The sequence below is a fragment of the Pinus tabuliformis genome, chromosome 7 (genome assembly GCF_031772625.1).
Source record: "Pinus tabuliformis cultivar Carrire ecotype Pingquan chromosome 7, CPIR1, whole genome shotgun sequence".
Classification (NCBI taxonomy): Eukaryota; Viridiplantae; Streptophyta; class Pinopsida; order Pinales; family Pinaceae; genus Pinus; species Pinus tabuliformis.
The window spans coordinates 1,320,723,985-1,320,744,425 of NC_142293.1; positions in this window are offsets into that span (position 1 = coordinate 1,320,723,985).

Here is a 20,441-nt window from a genome sequence, read left to right on the forward strand (position 1 = left end):
TCTTAATTATTTTTTCCACCAAAAATCTTAACATTATTAAAAGTGCAATTAATTATTCCTAATTATGTGTCCTATATCCCAATGTTACTTTGAAATCCAAGAAGTTCTTGTCAAAGAAGTGAAGAACTCCACCTTATTCATTTATCTTAAGTGAACCTTGGTTGTCTCCATTTAAAAATTGGCTTTAAACATCATATTATTACTTTAGGCATAATTCTTGTAAGTTTTATTTGGAAATGGTCCTAATACCTTTATATGAGTATCTAAATTTGATGTAAAACTTGAAATGTTTGGATGTACTCATTTTAGAAAATCTTGGAGTTCTCAGCCAACCAAAGTGCCCATGAGACTACACAAGGGAGTGACCAATGGTCTTTTGGAGATTTATCTTCTCAACATGTGTTAAAGATTTTATTATACCCCATATATTCTTAGCAATTAGGGCCTTCCCAAAGGAGTGTATTTTTTTAACCCTTAGCCTCCATCTTCTTTTGGCTTGGCTATTTTTTTTTCATTTTATAAGAGGGGATCCATCTTTTTCCTCCCTACTAGTGAAAATAAATTTGAAACATTTTTTCCTTATCCTTTCAAGCACACCTTTGAGAATGTGCCAAAGTATTTCAATAAACGTGGATGGTGTCTAATACTATCTTTAGCAAAATCAATCTACTTGTAAGGGTCAACCATTAACTACACCATATTAAAACCCTTCTTTACAATTTCACATATAAATATCCCTAATCTTGAAAGGTATAATCATTGGGATTTAAAAGGAACCCTAGGTATTTTAAATTATTGTTGAAGTCAATAGGAGTGAATGGAAACCAAGTCTACTTAATCTTGACTATCCTTCTTTGGATCCCATTGAAATAGATGGATTATTTTTTATTATTTACTTCAGTCCCTATATAGCCTCTAGTGGAATAACCTAGCCTCTTGCTAGTGCCTCTCCGGAACTAGAAATATTCCTCCATATCACTGTCTCTGCTCCCTCTCTTTCCCTGCTTCCCTTCTAGCTTGAACTCTCTTAGCTCAATTGTTGGATACTCGATCTACCAAGGAAGTCCTCAAGTGTGTCATGCTCCAACCCATTAACCTCCTCTTATAGTCTCTCGTCGGCTCACCAATGGCCATGATTAAATACTCATCAACGACTGAGATCATCTCTAATTCAATCTATGTGAGTTTCTAGATAAATATCACCTTTCTCAATTAATTCTTGTTGATTAATCACTTTTCATAATTTAGACTTACGAAATATTTAATTATTGATTAATTAACTTAATTAAGTCATCTCTAGGTTCTTTCTCCTGAAACTTTTTTGGGTTCTAGAGATCTAGTGTTTCTTAACCTCTCTGACCAAATTTGAGACTAGAACATTTGTCTGATACTAATCAACCATAAAAAACTAATAGGCGCTACTTCAGACAAAAGTCAGGGAAAAGTGTGCAAGAGTACACCATAAAGTTTAGAAAGATGGCCATAATACTCGGTATCTCCCCAAAGAACCCAGAGGTACACCTCAAGTATTTGGGGGGTCTACACCGTAATATAAGAGATAAATTGTTGATGTTTAAACCCAAATCAGTGGATGAGGCTTGTGTACAGGCACAATACCTGGATAACATAGGCCTGAAGAAAGTGCAATGGAGTGGATTAAAGCAGAAGGAGCAACATGAGGACACTTCTAAGGAGGGGAAGCAAGAGTAGAAAGGGGGAAAAAATAAAATGAGAACAACCACAACACACTAGTGAAAATATCCCATAAACCATTGCAACAATGATAGCCATATAGAGGAGAAGTGATGGAAGTTGCATAGAGATCTTAACCTAAAGAAAAAAAGAAAGAAAATAAGAGAAATAATCTCTTGGCCACTGATTATAACAACGAAGTTGAAAGCATCTCAGACGTGGATGAGAAGATCACCTGTACTTTAGTGTATAAGGGAGTGAATCTAAGTAGCCTTTAGCAACAATAAGAGAAAGAGATGACAAAACTCTTCCATATAAAGCTACTTGTCAAGAAGACCAAGATTTATGCTCTGTTTGACTTAGGATCATAGGTGAATCTAATTGCAAGAAATTGGGATTGGAAGTTCATGATCATCCAAGCCCATATCCATTAGGATGGGTAAATAAGGATGTAGAGATGAAGGTAAAAAATAATGCAAAATTAGATTTTCCATTAGTGTTGATTTAATTGATGAAGTAGAACTAGATGTGGTTCCCCTTGATGTATGTGTAGATGTGATTTGGAGACCCCACATGTACATGCGAGATGGAATATTCATGTGAAGAGCCAACTAGTGTTGATTCGTCAAGGATAGAAAATTGTTCACCATCAATGCACACAAAGGAAAGTCAAAAATTTCACTAGTAAGTGCCAACCGAGCCAAGAAATTGTTGAGTTCTCACAAGAAGTACGCTTTATTATTTTTAAGAGAAAATTAGTCTCTAGAAGAGTCAATAAGAGGCAAGGCATCCTTGGAGGGGTTTACTAAGAAACAAAAATATCAACTATAAGAGTTGTTGCAGGCATACATGGATGTATTCCAAGAGCCTAAAGGGTTACCACCTGTTGTGACCATCAACAACCCCCCCTTTTTTCATTAGTATTAGCAATAAGACTAATGAATGGGGACCCTTCTAAAAAATCGAATCTTAGAATTTAAGATTGCCTTTTTGTTTTCAATAAAGCAAGATATCAAGGCAAAACTCCCAAAAATATGAATTCCTACCTTTTCTTGCTTCATGCGCATAAAACATTACAAATGTTGAGCCTCCTTACGAAAAGCACCATATAAACACAAAAGCTAGGAAAACCCTTGTAAACAGAAAGTCTCGAGTACTAAGCAAAACTTTAATAAACCCGCTTTTTAATGATAGCATCGCATCGCAAAAGGGTCATGGCGGGCATCCCTTATACAAGTAACTCTTCGAATGCGAGGATGCCAGAATACGAGAATGCGAGATCATAGGCCTTACAACCTCATCGCATATCGTAGATTTCAAATTCCGCGGTGCCACTTAATATAAAACACCCAAATTTTGCGAAATGCGATAATTTTCTCGCAAATCGCATATCGCAACCACTCGATGAAACAATGGTTGTTAATGATAATAGGTTTTGCGATATCACGATCTACGATATTGCGAAGCAAATCAAAAAATCGCTTTATCGCAGATCTAAGGGCTCAGAGTTCAATGACAGTACTTTCCGTCGTTCGATGCAGAGTTATGAGCATTAAATTTTAGCTTAACGGTCCATTGATGGTTATTTATTAAAAACGATTCACATCTGGTTTAAAGGACCATATCATGCAAGGTGATATCTTTGATATGATTTCAAAAATTAAAAGCTTTCCCGTCACCTTATTGTTGTTCATTATTCACCATCATCCTTATCGTATCTTTGTTCTTTGCTTACACTTTTTAGGAGCAGTATGCAGAGCAACATGCAGAGAATAATGGGAAAGAAAGGCAAAGCTCCCGCATCTGAAAAATCAGAGATGACTCCATTATTTACAAACACCAATTGTACTAGGGAAGCAGGGATATCTACCTGGGAAGCCATGTACCAACTGTTAGAAGAGGAAAAACCGAGAAGTATGAAGGTTACAGTTATGACAGATGGACGTGGCTCATCTGAAGCATCACTAATAGAGCTTGCACGCTCATTTCTGCACTGTATTGCCGCAAGGCCGAAGATACTCCCCTACACGGATATGGTCAAATGGATTATAGACCACGCTAATATATCCAACAGGCAATTCAAGAAACAGAACCAGGAGGTCATTGGGTCATTTACCCCAAGTAATTTGAGGCGTATGTATCACCTGCTAGAACCCCAGGCCAGTTATAACAAACAGTTTGTGGAAAAAGTTGCCAAAGAGAATGAGAATTTGGCAGACTGCACAAAAAGCTGGTCCATGAAGGAAGAACCATTAAAGAAGGATAAAAATGGTATGTACGCCATTGGCTCCCTCTATTCTCCCTATTGTTTTGCTGCTGCAATGTTATGTAGACTATTTGGGAAGAAAGACATCAACAAGTTTTCATCAGAATGGTTGCCTTTATTGGATGCGGCCACTAATGCCACCATAATGGATTGGGCCCAAATTTTATTAGATAATTTAGCCTCTGCTATTTTAAGTTATCGAACTAAAAGAAGTTTTGCTCAGAGGTTTTACCCTCCATTCTTTTTAAGTGCCTACGTCATGGATGCCATTTGTTTTGTCTCCGATTTTCCCATCATGGGGTGGAAATGGACAATACAGAACCCTCTTCCTATTCAGGTTTATCACAAAGAACTGTGGGAATCCAATTTCATCCCACATTTCTACAAGATTTGTCATGGAGTGATGCTCCCTATTCATAAAATGCTATATAACAAAGATGCCCCAAGATTCTCCCCAGAAGCTGAAATTGACATTCTCCCTGTGGGAAGGTGGTTCAGGGAGGAGTTATTCACATACATTAGGGTATTTGGGAGCATTTCTTCACCTCATGTGCTTCCTTTGTATGTCCCCGACAAACTAATGGCCCGAGAAATAGCTTACCAGACCTGTGGTGTTGGGGGAATGAGCAGAGAACTCAAGAATTCTAAGAAGGCCATCTGGCCTCAATTCCCTGTAGTCTGCGGGGCTTTTGCATTATTTGATTTAGGTCATGCTTTCAAAGAGGTTGATAATATGCTATGTCTACAGCTACCAAAATTCCCAGGGAGGCAGTACGATCCCTTTGATGTTATAAATTTTTTTACAACGATGGTCAAAATAAAAGTGTTTACTAAAGAAGACGATCTCTTTGACGATGTCTTTCTATAGAAGAGCACTCTTAGAGAGATTATACATATGGCACAAATTCAGTTTGACCAAGGAAAACTTCAAGAGTTTAACCGTTACATAGAACAGAGGTTGGCAAATGTCCCGTTGGACAAATTGCGCATAGAACCAATAAGGGAGCCCACTCCTAGTATTAGCATAAGTGGAAGTTCATGAGAAGAGAAGTCTAAATCAAATTCCAAAAGGGAATCGGCTAAAAAACCGGTAAGTAGTCAAAGAGTGAACACAACAGAAGTGAAGGGTCAATCAAAGACATAGATCAGTCTATAGAAAAGCCTGACCAGCAGGTTTTGTCCCCAAAACAGGCCTAGATTCCTGCTCCCCTCGCAAAGCCAACAAAGCCAATTGTAGTAGATCTAGAAAAGGAGTTGGAGAATTTTAATGAGCTAATCAACAATGAGGAACAGAGTGCAGAGCCACTGATAAACCCAGGGGAGACAGCCATAGAGGTGATAGTAGAAGGGGTTATTAATACTCAAGAGGCAGAGCATATCCCTGTTGCTCCGTCATCCGAAATTGTACTGAAAATAGAGGAGATTCCTCCTCTGGATGTATTTTATAGCCCTCAACATAAGGCTATTGTTAGGAGACAAAGGAAGAAACGAAAAATAGATACTGTGCTCTCTTCAGAGGTTGAACCTTTGGATGTTCTTTGGCAAGACCCAACTACAGATCCATCGGAAAAACTAACTAGGCTCTCTCAGATCACAGGGGCATATGCTTCTACAACAATTGATAAAGCGACAGAAGTTCAAATGCTATTAAAAGAAAAGGAGGATAAAATTTTTGTTTTTGGAACAATAACTACATCTGGCCAGTGTCAGCTAAGAAGTAGAGATACAATTGGCAAAGCTACAATAGGACTTCCAGCAAATGCAGTTGGATTATCAAAACAATCTGGCCAATAAAGAAGAACCGTTACAGGACACAATAGGATTGGATAAGGACGACCCTAAAATTGAAGAATTCATCACAGAAGCCCTTGCCCTCAATGACCAACTCTTGCAACAGGAAGAAACAATTTGCCAAAGGACCTCACAATGGAATTCCCATTGCGAAAAAAGTGATAACATTACAAATCAAGTCGTAGATTTACGACTTGATTATGATTCAGTTTTTAAGAAAGTTTCTAACTTTTTGAATTGGTAGAAATCATAGGAAGGAAAAAGAGCAGAATTTCCCAGGATCGATGAATCTCATAAAGAAATGTTATTTGCGAAATGGGATGCACAGCTCAAGGAAGCAGAGCAGGTGATGGAGGAGGCAGCAACAACAACAAACAATGTCATCGACTGCATCAATGAAAATCTGCACAAAGCAAATTTAATATCAGAGACCACTCCAGGATTCCTTCCAAAGGCACAAAAGATTCAAACAAAGTGGAAGCAAACGACAGAGGAAAAGGTAGAGTCAATTAAATAGATAAGCAAGTTAAACTGGGACACTTACTGGCAGTACCTGGTAAAGCCACATAGCCAATGGATGACTCTGAAATGCCTCATAACGTCCACCGAGAAGATAGCGCCAACTCTTGCCAATTTCGTATTTGCAGGACAATTAAAATATGAGGTCAGCCAACCGACGCTCTTGAAGCCCATGATGGATATTTGCAACTTAAAAGAACAGATGCATGATTTAGCATAGATACAATTTTAGTTTAGTTTTAGTTCATTTTTGCTTAAAATGAGGTTGGTCATTTGAACCTCCTCATCTATTTTTGTAATAATTGTTTTTAGATTTTATATAGTAGTATTTTAACCCTTCTCATTGCATTGGATAAGGGTCCATAATTTTATCAAAAACAATTCTTCAGAACGTGTAGTTTGCCCCCCATTGAGGAGGTTTTGATAAATGAGTGGAACGAGATTTATTTATATCTGAGTTTGATGTCTGATACTAAAATGCACTTTTGTACTCTTAGCGGATATTGAGTTATTTGAAGATAAATCTATATTGTTGAAGCTCATGAGTAGAACCTATTACCAATGGTACTTTTATCTCCTAATACTTTTTACTTATGTGCCAAGTGATAAATTATTTTCAGTTATTGATATATGAAAGTCTAAATGTTCAGTTGTCATTCTTACACTTTTGTATGGTGATAAATATTCTTTTTATGCTGAGTATATGAATAACTCTTATGTGATATGCTTCCCATAATTGTTTCAGCTAATTTCCTATACGAAACAATCATTTTTAATGGATTCCATTCTGGTAGTGATTGAATGATTTTTATTATCGATTGCTGATAGAAATTATTTTAGATCGCATAAGTAAAACATTACTCCCGGGATAGTTTAAAGTTAGATGTTTTCTTTCATTAGAATAAATTACACATGTTAGTTAAAAGGTAGATTAAATTTAGAATAAGAATTCACCCCATAAAACCCAAAAAAAGAAAAACATCATCCCGTTAGTGCATCATCATAAACAGATTGGGAAACTGGTCCTATCATCCCCAGTCGGAGCCACTATTCCAAATGGAAAAGGAGCTGCTTTCAAGGTCTGGACTGGGTGGTTATCCCCCTTGTTGTAGACCCGATTTTTGGCCTTCAACATATTTGGTGCTAGAAGGAGGGCCTGAACTATGAATGGCGAGTGAATTCAAATCCAAAACCGATTCTGAGAGTAAATCCCCCTCAACATCTCCCTTGACTTCTCCATCACATTCCGAATCTCTAAATTCTAAACGAGAAGTTGAGAAAACAACAACCACTGCTGAAAACCTAAACATCTCAGATAAATCCACTCTTGAACCTCCTGAGGTTCAGTCTTTAATTCATAAAATTCAAGGATTTTCAATATCACCATAGAAATCTGAGTTATCTCAAGGCAGTATGACTTCGCAATACATTCCTTCCCATACTCTTACCAGATTGCAGAGTGAAAAGATTGGTATTGAACCAACAAAATTACCTCTTCCTAAAAGAAAAAGAGCAAGGAAAACACTGAAAGGGTCTGATAGTGAGACTTTTCATCATCGTCATCCATTTCATATAATCCATTGCAAAGTCAACCATCCACTCCCCAACTGCATATTGTTGTTCAACAGGGTACTGGAACTTCAACATCGTCTTCCCAACCACTTGTAACTTCATCTACACTTTCCTCTGTTAGTATCTCAACAATGGCACAAAGACCATGGAACAATCCAGGGGCAGTCACAATGCCTGCACCCTTGAGTCAATTGCCGGCTCATCCCGAAAAATGGCTACCAAAGTTTAACCCAGATACAAGCGTACTGGCAAAAGAACACATAAAGAACTTTACGTTGTCAATAAACTTAAATGGAGTTACTGAAGAAGACGTTGTTGTTAGGCTTTTCCCATATACCTTACAAGGAGTGGCTGGGTCCTAGTATTTTTCATTACTGTCAGGATCCATTACTAGTTGGAATATTTTCCAAGAGCAGTTCTTGATAAAATTCGGTGATGATAGGTCTACAACGACATTAATCAATGACCTCTCAAATCTTAAAACTGAATCAAGAGAACCTATCAAATATTTCAACTCATGATTTAATAAGCTCTTAAACAAGATCCCTACCACATCTAAACCTAGTGAAGAAGTTTAAAGTGAATGGTATATATCTTCCTTGCCTTCAAATATAAATTTTTTTGTAGATAGGGTTGCCAAGCCAACATTGGCTAAAAATATGAAAGAAGCGATAGCAGTGGAAAAACGTATCCTAGCTTTAGAAAAGAAAAACGCTGTAGATGAGAGAAAGTCTAAAAAGGTTGCTTTTAGAGATGACCCTAAGAAGAAACAATCAAGGGACCCATTCGACTTGGAAGGGTTACAGAAAGTTTTAAAAAACATGTCCAATGAAATGGTTAATATCAAGAAACAAGTGGCAGAGACCTCTTCTAAGAAACCTTTTAAACCTTTCATGAGGAATCCTTCAACCGATCCGAAGCCCCCCAACGCTATAAAAAATGCAGAATTGGAAGGAGAAGAAGAGGAAGTTTTGAATGAGGAACATACTGACGATGATGAAGTTGTATAATTACAAGGAATGTGGGACTTCATTCTCCTAGATGAAGAAGATCAAGATGCATTACCAATGACTACCAGGAGCAGAAATCAACTTGATCCACCACAATCCAGTTCTAAACAGAAAAAACCAAGCCCAGCTTCTAAAGATAAAATTGCAGGTAAGAAATCCTCACCAAAGGCGACTCAGACAAACCCAGTCCAATCTGATTCAACAACCCCATCTAAAACACTTATCATTTCTGATGAAATGGAGTATAACATTGTTGAAGACATGAAGAAGACTAGGGCCAACATTACTTTTCATGAGCTGAGTAAATTAAAGCATCAACAGAAACTACTTTTGAAAGAGTTGCATGCAGTACCTATTGCGCCTCTACCTGCCGCTGTAATCTCACAAGCTACTCATGAAATGGGAAGACCTCCGACTGGTATGTCAAATAAAGTCAATCCAAATGACATTGCTTTAATTGGAGGAAGGTCAAAATCCCATACTCCTCCATTCCTCCTTATGTTTGAAGTTTTTAATAAAAATTTGCAAAACTGTTTGGTAGACTCTGGTGCTTCATCTAATATTTTGCCTAAGACAGTTTGCGCAAAGTTAAATGTCAAACCCCAAAAGTATGCAGTACGCATAGTACAGCTGGATCAGTCTCAAGTTGAGGTTATTGCCGAGCTCAATCAAGTGACCATAAGGCTTTCATTGAATCCAAAGGCATGTCAAGTCATTGATATACTTGTTGCAGATATTCCTGAGTTTTATGGATTAATTCTTAGCAGGGATTGGTCAGATAAGCTTCACGGTTACTTTGCAACCAACTGGTCACATATATGGCTCCCTTACAATGGTAAACCAAATCAGTTAAAGATGAAGTGAGAAAGACACCAAAAGTACATAGTAAAGGAGTTAGAGAGAGAAAATGAACCTATAGCGCACATCAATAATGTAATTGGAAACTATTTTGTTTATTCATTCTTAGGGAATTTCAATGCTCATACTTCACCTTTTTTAGAAAATTCAGTTTTATCTCAGATAGAATTTTTTTTCTCAAACAGATACTTCTAAATGCATTAGTTTTGTAGATAGGCCTGTAAATAAATCTTTCTTTTGGAAATTATTTTTTGATGGTTCTAAGTCTAATGATGGAGTAGGAGCAGGTTGTATATTAATTAGTCCAAAAGGAGAGAAAACCATGCTAACCTGTAGACTCGAGTTTGATTGCACAAATAATACCACGGAATATGAAGCTCTAGTTCAAGGGTTATACAAGGCAATTGGGCTTGATATCAAATATCTACAAGTCTTTGGGGATTCTAAGATTGTTATCAAGCAGGTAAGAAATACTATACATTGTCTATCAGGACACTTGAAGCATTATCAATCGTTAGTACAAGACCTGACTTCACACTTTATAGCATTCAATATTTCATCTATTCCCAGACTCCAAAATGCTAGTGCTGACCTCCTTGCTAATGTAGCTTCCAAGCTCATTCCCTCAGAATACTTTAGTCCAAACAGATTCTCAATCGAATTAATCTTTAGACCCTCCATCCCGGATAATGTTACCAACTGGAGAGTTTTTAACGATGATCCTGATATTGTAAGTTTTCTGACTTCAGAAGGCTCTTACAATAATCAGATAATTGATGAAGACCAACATGACAAGCAGCTAGAACAAGGAAACACCAATAACGCTATACTCAAATCTGTGGTCAGGTTGGAAGACCTATATGATTTAAAGGACAGATTCAAAAGGTTCACCAATTCAAAACTTCAGAGTTCAACTCTGAGATATGAATTAGTGAATCTAGGAATTGACATAAAACCACAGAATATCAAATTAGGTCTTGGTCTAGCTCCCGAGGAGAAATCAGCCTTCATTCGATTGTTGAAACAACATAAAAATGTCTTTGCCTGGAATTACGATGACCTTAAAACTTACAACACTTCAATCATACAACATACAATTCTGATGATTGCTGACGAAAAACCAATCTAGCAGAAGCTAAGAAAAATCCATCCTAATCTAGAAAACCAAATTAAGTATGAGCTGAACAAATTATTGAAAGCCAAAATTATTTTTCCCATTTGACATTCTAGATGGGTTTCCAAATTGGTACCAGTCAGAAAGAAAAATGAGACATCCAGATTTGTATTGACTTTCGAAATCTCAATAAAGCCTGCCAAAAGGATAATTTTCCGCTAACCCCCCATGGAACAGATATTATAAGCAGTTGCAGGGTCTTAACTAATGTCCTCTTTAGATGGCTTCTTGGGCTATAACCAAGTTTTAGTCCACCCGGATGATCAATTGAAGACGACATTTAGAACTAAATGGGGTACGCATGCATATCAAAAGATGCCATTTGGGCTGATCAATTTCGGTGCCACATTCCAAAGGGAAATGGATATTGCATTTAAAGGATTAGTGAATAAGTCAGTGGTGATTTACTTAGATGACATAACAGTGTAATATAAAAAACGTAGTAATCACCTCAGAGATTTAAAACAGATCTTTCAACGATGTTAGAAGTATGGGATATCACTTAATCCAAAAAAGTCCTTTTTTGCATTAAACGAAGGAAATATTTTCGGATTCATAGTGTCTAAATCTGGAATCCATATTGATCCAGATAGGATTAAGGAGATTCCTAAGATATCCTTACCCCATAACAAAAAAGCAATGCAATCCTTCCTTGGTCAGATCAATTTCGTTAAAATATTTGTCCCCGACTTCTCAAGAATTGTATCACCTCTCCAAGAAATGATTAAGAAAAACTCTCTCTTCAAATGGGGTCAGGTGGAACATGAAGCATTCAGCTTCATAAAACAAGCAATTATAAATGCCCCATCTTTAGCAACTCCAAACTTTTCTGATCCCTTCATTTTGTATACATTTGCCTCTGAGAAATCATATGCTGCTATACTCACACAAGCCAACCAAGATAAAGCCGAAGCCCCAATTGCCTTTTTCAGTTCAAACTTGCAAGGAGCCGAATTAAATTACTCCAACGTTGAGAAACAAGCTTATGCTGTATTCAAAGCGATCAAACACTTTAGACCTTTTCTTCTCAAGACTCATACAAAAATAATAGTACCATTTCCAGCGGTAAGAAATATTTTGATACAGAAAGACATGGGTGAAAAGAGAGCAAATTGGGTCACAACCCTACAAGAATATGACGCTGAAATCAAGCCAACAAATATTGTAAAATGTCAAGGTTTTTGTAGGATGTTGGCTGGAGCATCGCAAATATCAGAAATACAGTCCCCAGACAATGAGGTACAAATGTATGAGGTAAGCCTAAACGACATTGAATCAAGATATGCTGATATCACGTTTTACTTAAAGAATGGATATGCTCCTTCATGTTTAAATAATACAAAGAAAAGAGCCCTGAGATTAAAAGCTAAGCAATATCAAATTGTAAATAATGTACTCTTTAGGATGAATTATGATTTTGTTCTTCTTAGATGCCTTGAGAAATCTGAAGTTGAAAAAGTATTGCAGGAACTTCATGATGGACCAACAGGTGGACATTATGCAGGAGATGCGACAACACACAAAATATTGCGCACATGCTACTATTAGCCAACATTATTTAAGGATGCACACTGCTATGTAAGAAGATGTCAGATTTTTCAAACTGTTGTGGGAAGACATAGGAAGCCATCATTGCCATTACAATCGGTCAACATCGATCAACCATTTGAACAATGGGGATTAGATATAATAGGTGAGATTGTTCCTCACTCTTCTAAACAACATAAGTACATCCTTACAGCTACCAATTACTTTACCAAATGGGTAGAAGCAATTCAACTCAAATCAACCAACTCTGAGAATAACATCAATTTTATAGATCAATTCATAATTACCAGGTTTGGTTTACCTTCGACTTTAATGTTTGATAATGCATCATATTTTTCTGGTAATTCTATGACTGAATTTACGCTCAAAAGAGGCTTTAAACTTAAGTATTCTGAAAATTATTACTTGCAAGGGAATGGGTTGGCCGAATCAACAAACAAAAACCTTATCATAATCATTAAATGGACTATTGATCAAAATCATAGAAATTGGCATAAGTCTTTGATGTACACTCTTTGGGAAAATCGAATAACTCAAAAAACTTCTATTGGAACTTCTCCTTTTAATTTAGTTTATGCGAAGGAAGTGGTTCTCCCAACACACTTAGCTATTCCTTCTTTAGCCTTAGTTCAGTTCATCGAAGAAACTCCTTCCTCATCCTTGCAACTAAGACAATTGCAGATTCTTAAGCTAGAAGAGGAACGAGAAAAGGCCAGAATTACCCATGCACATCATCAACAATTAGTAAAGGCTTCTTTTGATTCAAACTTGGTATCTAGAAAAGATTTTCAGCTTGGAGATTTAGTATTGAAATGGGATAAAGCCCATGAAGAGAAAGGCAAACATACTAAATTCCAATGGATGTGGCTTGGACCATTCCAAATTGTTGAAATCATAGGTCCATCGACTTTCATGTTACAAGACTTAGTAGGGAAAAGAGAGTCTTTACCTGTTAATGGGCAGATCCTTAAAAAATACTTTCCATAGAAGATGACCTCTTCTATTTTTGTAAATTATTATTTTTAGCTTGTTTTCTTTTTGATAATAAAACAGGTTGAAAATGTTTACCTTTGGTTTCCACAAAAAGAGTAGTATCTCTTGTCAATTTTGTTTTTTGTTTGTATAAGTGGAAGTGGTTAGGAAAATTAATCTTTATTTTTGAAAAATATGGTCAAGTGCTATAATTCTGAAGGTTTTTACTTGTTCTTTTGTTTCAAGTTTACAAGTTTTGATTAAAAACAACCTTAAGTAGAATTTTGCTTCATATCAGTCATGAAAAGTATCAATAACAAGACAAAGATTCTCTACAGAAAAGCTACTTTTAAAACTCTACATTTGTTGTCCAGAAGAACTCTTAAGGAACCAATGACTTCCTCCCCACTTTAGAAAATTGTAAGTTTCAAATAATAATCAAGTTATGCACTTTAAACTTAAAGAATAAGAGGTCTCATCAAGATTCGGCTTATCATGATCATAAATATTATAACTAACTGACATTGCCAAACTGCATACCAAAATAGGGTAATGACTCGAGATTGTTTCAATCAAAAGGAAAGGGGTCTCATCACAAGCCAGCTTGTTCAGTTAAGTTATAAATCGAGTGAATGGAACTGTCAAATTTGGCCACCAAACTAAGACATTGTTCTTTAAGAATTAAAAGAAAAGAAAAAGCAATAAGTGTAGATGAGGATTTACCTTTGAAAATTGCATACTTCTTAAGTAGGATATTGGATCATTGTTGGGTGATAGGTAACCCTGTTGAGGCTATGGATGCCTGCTGGCGGCAGAGGCTCTACCTATGACAAATGAGTACACCTAAACTGATCTACGGAGATGTCTTTGTTTTTATCTTTATAAACCAAGTAATGACTGATGTAGGTACAATGACTAACTTTGGGAAGAAGATAATCAGAATTAGGATAGATGGAACAAGATGTTGTTTTTAGCAAATACCGCTGTGTACCTTATATTTCTACAATAAGGTTTGATTTTCCAAAACCATTTCTATTTTAGAAGTTTTAGAAAATTCAAAAACTATCAGAGATAACTAGTTCTTTCAAGTGAATCGCCAATTGTTGTGACCATCAACAACCCCCCCTTTTTCATTAGTATTAGCAATAAGACTAATGAATGGGGACCCTTCTAAAAAATCGAATCTTAGAATTTAAGATTTCCTTTTTGTTTTCAATAAAGCATGATATCAAAGAAAAACTCCCAAAAATATGAATTCCTACCTTTTCATGCTTCATGCGCATAAAAACATTACAAATGTTGAGCCTGCTTACGAAAAGCGCTATATAACCACAAAATCTAGGAAAACCCTTGTAAACATAAAGTCTCGAGTACTAAGCAAAACTTTAATAAACCCGCTTTTTAATGATAGCATTGCATTGTAAAAGGTTCATGGCGGGCATCCCTTATACAAGTAACTCTTCGAATGCGAGGATGCGGGAATGCGAGAATGCGAGATCATAGGCCTTACAACCTCATCGCATATCGCAGATTTCAAATTCTGCGGTGCCACTTAATGTAAAACGCCCAAATTTTGCGAAATGCGATAAGCTTCTCGCAAATCGCATATCGCAGCCGCCCAATGAAACAATGGTTGTTAATGATAATAGGTTTTGTAATATTGTGATCTGCGATATTGCGAAGCAAATCGCAAAATCGCTTTATCGCAGATCTAAGGGCTTAGAGTTCAATGACAGTACTTTCCATCGTTCGATGCAGAGTTATGAGCATTAAATTTTAGCTTAACGGTCCATTGATGGTTATTTATTAAAAATGATTCACATCTGGTTTAAAGGACCATATCACTCAAGGTGATATCTTTGATATGATTTCAAAAATTAAAAGCTTTCCTGTCACCTTATTGTTGTTCATTATTCACCATGATCCTTATCGTATCTTTGTTCTTTGCTTACAATTTTCAGGAGTAGTATGCAGAGCAGCATGCAGAGCATAATGGAAAGAAAGGCAAAGCTCCCGCATCTGAATAATCAGAGTTGACTCCATTATTTACAGACACCACTTGTACTAGGGAAGCAAGGATATCTACCTAGGAAGCCATGTATCGACTGTTAGAAGAGGAAAAACCGAGAATTATGAAGGTTACAGTTACGACAGATGGACGTGGCTCATCTGAAGCATCAGTAACAGAGCTTGCATGCTCGTTTCTGCACCGTATTTCCGCGAGGCCGAAGATACTCCCCTACACAAATATGGTGAAATGGATTATAAACCACGTTGATATATCTAACAGGTAATTCAAGACACAGAACTAGGAGGTCATGGGGTCATTTAACCCAAGTGATTTGAGGCATATGTATCACCTGCCAGAAGCCCAGGCCAGTTATAACAAATAGTTTGGGAAAAATTCACCAAAGAGAACGAGGATTTGGCAGACTACCCAAAAAGATGGTCCACGAAGGAGGAACCATTAAAGAAGGATAAAAATGGTATGTACACCACTGGCTCCCTCTCTTCTCCCTATTGTTTTGCTACTGCAATGTTATGTAGACTATTTTGGAAGCAAGACTTCAACAAGTTTTCATCAGAATGGTTGCCATTATTGGATGCGGCCACTAATGCCACCATAATGGATTGGGCCCAAATTTTATCAGATAATTTAGCCTCTGCTATTTTAAGTTATCGAACTAAAAGAAGTTTTGCTCAGAGGTTTTACCCTCCATTCTTTTTAAGTGCTTACATCATGGATGCCATTTGTTTTGTCTTCGATTTTCCCATCATGGGGTAGAAATGGACAATACAGAACCCTCTTCCTATTCAGGTTTATCACAAAGAACTGTGGGAATCCCATTTCATCCCACATTTCTACAAGATTTGTCATGGAGTGATACTCCCTATTCATAAAATGCTATATAACAAAGACGCCCCAAGATTCTCCCCAGAAGCTGAAATTGACATTGTCCCTGTGGGAAGGTAGTTCAGGGAGGAGTTATTCACATACATTAGGGTAGTTGGGAGCATTGCTTCACCTCACGTGCTTCCTTTGTATGTCCCTGACAAAATAATGGCCCGAAAAATAACTTACCAGACCTGTGGTGTTGGGGGAATGAGCAGAGAACTCAAGAATTCTAAGAAGGCCATCTAGCCTCAATTCCTTGTAGTCTGCGGGGCTTTTGCATTATTTGATTTAGGTCATGCTTTTAAAGAGGTTGATGATATGCTATGGCTCTAGCTACCAAAGTTCTTAGGGAGGCAGTACGATCCCTTTGATGTTATAAATAATTTTACAACGATGGTAAAAATAAAAGTGTTTACTAAAGAAGATGATCTCTTTGACGACGTCTTTCTGCAAAATAGCACTCTCAGAGAGATTCTACATATGGCACAAATTTAGTTTGACCAAGGAAAACTTCAAGAGTTTAACCATTACAGAGAATAGAGGTTGGAAACTATCTCATTGGACAAATTGCGCATAGAACAAATAAGGGAGCCCACTCCTAGTATTAGCATAAGTGGAAGTTCAAAAGAAGAGAAGTCTAAATCAAAGTCCGAAAGGGAATCAGCTTAAAAGTCCAGTAAGTAGTCAAAGAGTGAGCACAACAGAAGTGAAGGGTCAATCAAAGACATAGCTCAATCTATAGAAAATCCTGACCAGCAGGTTTTGTCCCCAAAATAGGCCGAGATTCCCGCTCCCTTCGCAAAGCCAACAAAGCAAATTGTAGTAGATCTAGAAAAGGAGTAGGAGAATTTTAATGAGCTAATCAACACTGAGGAGCAGAGTGCAGAGCCACTGATAAACCTAGGGGAGATAGCCATAGAGGTGATAGTATAAGGGGTTATTAATACTCAAGAGGTAGAGCATATCCCTGTTGCTTCGTCATCCGGAATTGTACTGAAAATAGAGGAGATTCCTCCTCTGGATGTATTTTATAGCCCACAACATAAGGCTGTTGTCAGGAGACAAAGGAAGAAACGAAAAATAGATATTGTGCTCTCTCCAGAGGCTAAACCTTTGGATGTTCTTTGGCAATACCCAACTACAGATCCATTAGAAAACCTAACTAGGCTCACTCAGATTGCAGTGGCATATGCTTCTGCAACAATTGATAAAGCAACAGAAGTTCAAATGCTATTAAAAGAAAAGGAGGATAAAATTTTGTTTTTGGAACAACAACTACAGCAGGCCAGTGTCAGCCGAGAAGCAGAGATACAATTGGCAAAGCTACAACAGGACTTCTAGCAAATGCAGTTGGATTATCAAAACAGTCTGGCCAATAAAGAAGAACAGTTACAGGCCACAATAGGACTGGATAAGGACGACCCTAAAATTGAAGAATTCATCAAAGAATCCCTTGCCCTCAATGACCAACTCTTGCAACAGGAAGAAACACTTTGCCAAAGGATCTCACAATGGAATTCCCATTGCGAAAAAAGAGATAACATTACAAATCAAGTTGTAGATTTACGACTTGATTATGATTCAACTTTTAAGAAAGTTTTTGACTTTTTGAATTGGCAAAAATCAGAGGAAGGAAAAAGCACAAAATTTCCCAGGATTGATGAATCTCATAAAGAAATGTTATTTGCGAAATGGGATTCATAGCTCAAGGAATCAGAGCAGGTGATGGAGGAGGCAGAAACAACAACAAACAATGTCATCGACTGCATCAACAAAAATCTGCAAAAAGAAAATTTAATATCAGAGACCACTCCAGGATTCCTCCCAAAGGCACAGCAGCTTCAAACAAAGTGGAAGCAAATGGCAGAGGAAAAGGCAGAGTTAATTAAACAGATAAGAAAGTTGAACTGGGACACTTACTGGCAGTACTTGGTAAAGCCACATAGCCAATGGATGACTCTGAAATGCCTCATAACGTCCACCGATAAGATAGAGCCAACTCTTTCCAATTCTGTATTTGCAGGACAATTAAAAACTGAGGTTGGCCAACCGACGCTCTTGAAGCCCATGATGGATATTTGCAACTTAAAAGAACAGATGCATGATTTAGCATAGATACAATTTTATTTTAGTTTTAGTTCATTTTTACTTAAAATGAGGTTGGTCATTTGAACCTCCTCGTCTATTTTTGTAATAACTATTTTTAGATTTTAGATAGTAGTATTTTAACCCTTCTCATTTCATTGGAGAAGGGTCCAGAATTTTATCAAAAACAATTCTTCAGAACGTGCATTTTCCCCCCACTGAGGAGGTTTTGATAAATGAATGGAATGAGATTTATTTATATCTGAGTTTGATGTCTGCTACTGAAATGTACTTTTGTACTCTTAGTGGATATTGAGTTATTTGAAGATAGATCTATATTGCTGAAGCTCATGAGTAGAACCTATTAGCAATGGTACTTTTATCTCCTAATACTTTTTACTTATGTTCCAAGTGATAAATTATTTTCAGTTATTGATATATGAAAGTCTGAATGTTCAGTTGTCATTATTGTACTTCTATATGGTGATAACTATTTTTTTTATGCTGAGTATATGAATAACTCTTATGCGATATGCTTCCCATAATTGTTTCGGCTAATGTCTTATATGAAAGAATCATTTTTAACGGATTCCTTTCTGGTAGTGATTGAATGATTTTTATTATCGATTGCTGATGGAAATTATTTTAGATCGCATAAGTAAAACGTTACTCTCGGGATAGTTTAAATTAGATGTTTTCTTTCATTAGAATAAATTGCACATGTTAGTTAAAAGGTAGATTAAATTTAGAATAAGCATTCACGCCATAAAACCAAAAAAAAGAAAAACATCATCTCGTTAGTGCATCATCATAAACAGATTGGGAAATTGGTCCCATCATCCCGAGTCGGAGCCACTATTCCAAATGGAAAAGGAGTTGCTTTCAAGGTCCGGACCGGGTGGTTATCCCCCTTGTTGTAGACCCAATTTTCGGGCCTTCAACACCACTTAAGAGGGAAGGGGAGAATGAGATACAACTATTGTTGGGCTCCCCATTTGCAAACATTGGGTCATATAGGCAGTTTGTAATAGAAGAAGGTGAGGTGAAGAAATAGTTGCAGTAGCTACTAAAACAGGGTGTTATTTGATCAATTACATCACCATATGGGTCACCCATCATCAATGTGCCAAATAAGGACATGACCTGGTGGAAGTGTGTAGATTACAATGCATTGACAAATCACGCTCAAGAACAAGTACCCGCTACCCAGGATAGATGATCTGTTAGATTAGTTGTAGCAAGAGAAATACTTCACCAAGCTAGAATTAAAGTCTAGATATCACCAGGTTCAAGTCAAAGAAAAAGATACCTAGAAGACTGCCTTCAAAACTAGGCAAGGTTTGTATGAGTGGTTAGTCACGCCATTTGGCCTATGTAATGCACTAGCTACATTTATGATATTGACGAATGATGTACTCTACCCTTTTATAGATTCATTTGTTATTATTTATTTGGATGATATATTGGCATATATTGCTACCTGAGAGGAGCACATCTCACATTTGACGTAGGTGTTGGAGACATTAAAGAAGCACCATTTGATAACAAATCTCAAGAAGTGTGAGTTTGCACAATAACCTTTGGTGTATCTAGGGTTTATGATAAGTGGAAGAGAACTATTCATATATCTTGCCAAGATGGAGGCCATCATGAAATTTTTGGTGCCTAGTAATGTTTATGAGGTTAGGAGTTTCATTGGGATAACACATTACTTGAGGAAATTCATAGCCACATTTTCAATGGTAGCAACACCACTCCATGCCATAACAACAAGTGGAAATAGTTTCTTATGGGGAAAGGGTCAACAAAGGGCTTTAGAGGAGCTAAAGAAGAAGACTATTCAAACACCAGTTCTTGCAATACCAAACTTACAACAACCCTTTGAAGTGGAGACAAATGAGAGTGGGTATGTTATGGGAGTGATCTTGACGCTGGGAGGAAGGATTGTATGCTACCATTATGAAATATTTCATGGGATAGTTCTTAACTAACCTATCTAAAATGAGGAGCTTTATGCCTTGGTGAAAGCTATGAAGAAGTGGAAGCAGTATTTGATGG